This window comes from Bufo bufo, chromosome 5, assembly GCF_905171765.1.
Source record: "Bufo bufo chromosome 5, aBufBuf1.1, whole genome shotgun sequence".
Lineage (NCBI taxonomy): Eukaryota > Metazoa > Chordata > Amphibia > Anura > Bufonidae > Bufo > Bufo bufo.
In genome coordinates this window covers 217981228-217987227 of record NC_053393.1, presented here as the reverse complement: position 1 = coordinate 217987227, position 6000 = coordinate 217981228, and positions in this window count along the sequence as shown.

Genomic DNA, 6000 nt, shown 5'->3' with positions numbered 1-6000 from the left:
TGGACAGATACTGGTGACCTAACATGAGGATAGGTCATTAGTATAAAAATCTCAGAAAACCCCTTTAATTGGTAAAACCAACAGAGATTTGCAAAGAAGATTCCAGTTTTCCATAGGCATTCAGTAAACAATTTCTCTGTAAGCATGAGAACTGATCAGAAATACTGTTAAAGTCTGTGTAGTGTCAGGTAAACAATGAATTGACCACTAGGTGGCACTGTGTACTGAGATATTTCAAAAGCTGCATAGGATTCTGCATAAGTTCAGAAATTGGCACAGGGATATGGTCAGGGGATAAACCCTTTAATTAAAAAAAACTGCTATTGTGTGTATATAGCGTCTGTGTAGAACTATGGTTACGTAAACCAAGAAAAGAGTGGGTAACCTTTAAAATATAACTTTTATTAGTATATATCTATAAAAAAAGCCCATATGTGAATAGTGCGAATAAAATTTAATTCGCACTATTCACATATGGGCTTTTTTATAGATATATACTAATAAAAGTTATATTTTAAAGGTTACCCACTCTTTTCTTGGTTTACATGACGCAATTATAGGGTACCTGAATCTGATATCTAAGAATACCAGTTAATTGATAGGTTTTTGTGTTAGAACTATGGTTACAGACTAAAAAAAAACAAGAGGTAGTCTGATATTGCCATCATATGCCACTCCATCGGCCCCCTCTTGCTAATCCACAGACAGTAGGTCGCAGTCGGCAGCCATGGAGATACACTGGCCTGCACAAGAGCTGTAGACACAAAGCAACAGATTTTTAATTAGGATTATTTGCAAAGTTGCCCCATTTGGTTTCATTTTGGATGATCTGGGGCAATAAAAAAAAATGGATGCAAAAGTGCACATAGCCTTTCAATATTATAGGCTAGGTATCTTCATACAAGCAATTTTTACACTTGAATTCACATTTTCTGAATATTATGATTTTTGAAAACCAATATACCTCTTCCAAAACACAACTGGTTAGGCTACTTTCACGCTGGCGTTAGGTGCGGATCCGTCTGGTATCTGCACAGACGGATCCGCACCTATAATGCAAACGCTTATATCCGTTCAGAACGGATCCATTTGCATTATGAAGAACAAAGTCAAAACGGATCCGTCCTGACATATTGTGTCAGTGAAAACGGATTCGCTCCCATTGACTTACATTCTAAGTCAGGACGGATCCGTTTGGATCCGCATCGCCAGGTGGGCACCAAAACGCTGCAAGCAGCGTTTTGGTGTCCGCATCCAGAGCGGAATGGAGGCGGAACGGAGCCAAACTGATGCATTCTGAGCGGATCCTTGTCCATTCAGAATGCATTGGGGCTGAACTGAGCCGTTTGCGAGATCCCTGAAACGGATCTCACAAACGGAATTCAAAACGCCAGTGTGAAAGTAGCCTTACAAATGAAGGTGAACAGTGTGATAATGCCATGTTCCTGATGAAATATCAAGTCAGGAGGAAATAATACACAGGCAATGAAGAGCGAGAACAAGGTAGAGATCGGAACAAATTCTCAGATCACATTTGTAAACCGTCTTTGCAAAATTTCTTTCAACCTCAATAACACATTTATAAAATTGTACAGTAAGTTTAAGGCACATCTATTTTTACCTGTTGGAAATTCGAATTCAAAGGAATTTTCCAGAGATGATAAAATGTTCATACAAAAGCATTACGTAAAAAGGAGCATTTCTCTATGTGGCCAATGACTGGTCACACGGGTGGTAGGGGACATCACTGCTGGACCACAGTGAACAATGACTGGATGGGAGCAGAGAGTGGGGGCAAAGGATTTATTAGGTGAATAATCAGTCTTATCAATTTATTGCTGTCTCAGCTCCCTCCATGGCCCAATTTTTCATATTTTGGAAAATCCCTTTTTAATCTATAGACAGATCATATTATTATGGATATATAGAACATTAGTGCCCAGTGATATGAATGCAGCACACCAAGTAATCAGAGCTCATTACCAAAGCAGTTCAGTACAAGAATTATATGCAATTAAATGAAACTTATGAACATCACATTGATCCGTTACATTTGGTGGGCTGACTCCTAGGTCCCTGGTTTCATCCTGGTGAATTAAAAAGTAGTGTATGAAAAATTCCAGTTTTGGACTAATCAGAATGGATTGGGGTTTGTGACTACTTCAATTACAGATTGTCACTGCCTTTTCCATTAGTTTCAGCTCATTATATACAGTCAGGTCCATAAATATTGGGACCTCAACACAATTCTAATATTTTTGGCTCTATACACCACCACAATGGATTTGAAATGAAACAAACAAGATCTGCTTTAACTGCAGACTGTCAGCTTTCATTTGAGGGTATTTACATCCAAATCAGGTGAACGGTGTAGGAATTACAACAGTTTGCATATGTGCCTCCCACTTGTTAAGGGGCCAAAAGTAATGGGACAGAATAATAATCATAAATCAAACTTTCACTTTTTAATACTTGGTTGCAAATCCTTTGCAGTCAATTACAGCCTGAAGTCTGGAACGCATAGACATCACCAGACGCTGGGTTTCATCCCTGGTGATGCTCTGCCAGGCCTCTACTGCAACTGTCTTCAGTTCCTGCTTGTTCTTGGGGCATTTTCCCTTCAGTTTTGTCTTCAGCAAGTGAAATGCATGCTCAATCGGATTCAGGTCAGGTGATTGACTTGGCCATTGCATAACATTCCACTTCTTTCCCTTAAAAAACTCTTTGGTTGCTTTTGCAGTATGCTTTGGGTCATTGTCCATCTGCACTGTGAAACGCTGTCCAATGAGTTCTGAAGCATTTTGCTGAATGTGAGCAGATAATATTGCCCGAAACACTTCAGAATTCATCCTGCTGCTTTTTATCAGCAGTCACATCATCAATAAATACAAGAGAACCAGTTCCATTGGCAGCCATACATGCCCACGCCATGACACTACCACCACCATGCTTCACTGATGAGGTGGTATGCTTAGGATCATGAGCAGTTCCTTTCCTTCTCCATACTCTTCTCTTCCCATCACTCTGGTACAAGTTGATCTTGGTCTCATCTGTCCATAGGATGTTGTTCCAGAACTGTGAAGGCTTTTTTAGAAGTTGTTTGGCAAACTCTATTCTGGCCGTCCTGTTTTTTTTAGGCTCACAAATGGTTTACATCTTGTGGTGAACCCTCTGTATTCACTCATTTATTATAATGTTCTAAACTCCTATATGAAGACATTACCACTAATATGGTTACATTTCCCACTTACGGCAGTGTTGGGAGAGCACTGTTTAAAATCGACCATATTAGCTTTCTCCTCATTTCTATAAAACTGGTCATTTCTACTGCTCTTAATACTTTGGTGTAAATATGGCAGCGTATAGCGTGAGGCATTCTCCCCGAGAAATGCGATTCATCTTCTACCAAGGTTATTCGACTTCACCTGGTGAAGTCTTCTCTTGATTGTTGACTTACACCTACCTACTGGAGAGTGTTCTTGATCTGGCCAACTGTTGTGAAGGGTGTTTTCTTCACCAGGGAAAGAATTCTTCGGTCATCCACCACAGTTGTTTTCCATGGTCTTCTGGGTCTTTTGGTGTTGCTGAGCTCACCGGTGCATTCCTTCTTTTTAAGAATGTTCCAAACAGTTGTTTTGGCCACGCCTAATGTTTTTGCTATCTCTCTGATGGGTTTGTTGTGTTTTTTCAGCCTAATGATGGCTTGCTTCACTGATAGTGACAGCTCTTTGGATCTCATCTTGAGAGTTGACAGCAACAGATTCCAAATGCAAATAGCACACTGGAAATTAACTCTGGACCTTTTATCTGCTCATTGTAATTGGGATGAGGTAATAACACACACCTGGCCATCTAGCAGCTGAGAAGCAGATTGTCCCATTACTTTTGGTCCCTTAACAAGTGGGAGGCACATATGCAAACTGTTGTAATTCCTACACCGTTCACCTGATTTGGATGTAAATACCCTCAAATTAAAGCTGGCAGTCTGCAGTTAAAGCACATCTTGTTTCATTTCAAATCCATTGTGGTGTTGTATAGAGCCAACAATGTTAGAATTGTGTCGATGTCCTAATATTTATGGACCTGACTGTAAAGTAGTTAAAGATGACAGCATGATCAACCCTATTAAACCAGGCATATTGCCTGGTAGGGTTGATCATGCTGATGAAAACTATGGGAGGATCCACCGTCGCTTCCTAGCTGTCTTACATTTAGGGCTCATGCACATGCCTGTTGCCCGTCCACACACATAGCGTGGCCCGCAAACAGTGACCGTGTGCACACTGTATGGGTCCTCAGTCCGGGAGATGAGGTGTGGAACAGAGGCTTCCTACAGAGTGCTTCCGTGGGTTTTCTGGCAGTGCCTCCGCAGTGTAAAAGCAGTCACTGGTGGCAGTGTGTTTTAGCAAAATCATGCATTCTCTTAGGAATGAATGATTTTGCCAATGTGCTGTGACTAATATGTAAGCATTCAAGGGAATGAGCGCAGTGCAGGGAGGAGAGAATACTTACCTTGCAATCTTCCTAGCAGTTGTCCTTCTCCTCCTATGTTTGTGAAGCTGCCGGCACCTCCACCTTCAGGTGGTCTGACACGCCGGTATACCGCTGCACGTTCAATTTACAGGTCCATTACTAAAACTATTACTCTGATTAAGAGCTCATGCATGCAAACATGTGTCACCCGTGCCATGCATTGGAGACTGCAAATTGCTGACGGATGCAGGCCCATTCAACTTGAATGCGCCCGTGATCTGTCCACACTGCAAAAAAATAGAGCATATTTTAATTTTTTGCTGTGCACAGACCGAAATTCCCCAGAAGCATTCCTTCCACTTTGTGCATTTGCTCCGTATCTTCCGGATTGTGGACCCATTCAAGTGATGCGGTACGCACACGACCGGTGCCTGTATATTGCAGACCCGCTGTCTGCAGGCCGCAATACAGGCTGGTGTGCATGAGCCCTAACTTATATATGTCAATGTGTACATTTTACAGGCTATTTGCATTTAAAGGGAATGTGTCAGCAGGATCAACCCTATTAAACGAGCCTTTTTGCCAGAGAGGACTGACCCTACGGATTAAAAACATACCTTTCTTACCATTGCTGCATTTGGGAGAAATCTGTGTTTTTCAAAATATACAAAGCACTTAAAGGGCTTTTCTGGGATTTTAATATTGATGGCCTATCTTTAGGATAGGTCATCAATAACAGATCCTATACACTTGCATAGGAACGAGACATCCCATTGAACTGAATGTAATTAACTGGTAATTACACATGCTCACCGCTGTGGTGTCGACGGCGAGCAGTTAAACAATGAAGGGAAGGCTGCGCTCGCACAGAGCACGGCCTTCTCTTCAACCAGCCGATCGCTGAACCCTGCCGATCTGATATTGATGACCTATCTTGAGGACAGGCGAATATTAAAATCCTAGAAAACCCCTTAAAGTACACAGAGGGCAGGCCCAGGCCTCTCACTGTGCTTATCTCCTCTGCGTCCCTGTACACTGTCCCCTCCAGGGAAGTAGAGTGGAGGAACAAAAGTGTACTCAGGGCACTTAGAGGGGTATTCTGGTTGTTACAAGTTTGGATAGGGGATAACTATTAGATCAGTGAGGGTTCAACCGCTGGGATCAGCAGATCGAGCATGCGAACCGCCACTCAATTCATCTCTATGGGACTTCCGGAAATTGTTGACCGCAGTGCCCGATGCTTCATTCATTTTGGGGGGTTCCGTGGTGTACAGGGCCCCTGTTATTATCGGTGTGAGTCTTAGCAGTAGGATCCCCACCAATCTAACAGTTATCACCTATCCTGTGAATAGAACATAACTTGTAACAACTGGAATACCCTTTTAAGCTCTAATTTGCATATTTTTTAAAACACATTTCTCCTAAATGCAGCACCGGAGTAGGCGAAGATATATTTTTTCAAAGAGCACAGTCAGGCTGGGTTCATATCACCGTTTATTTTTCCTTTCTTCTGAACTGTCAGAAGAA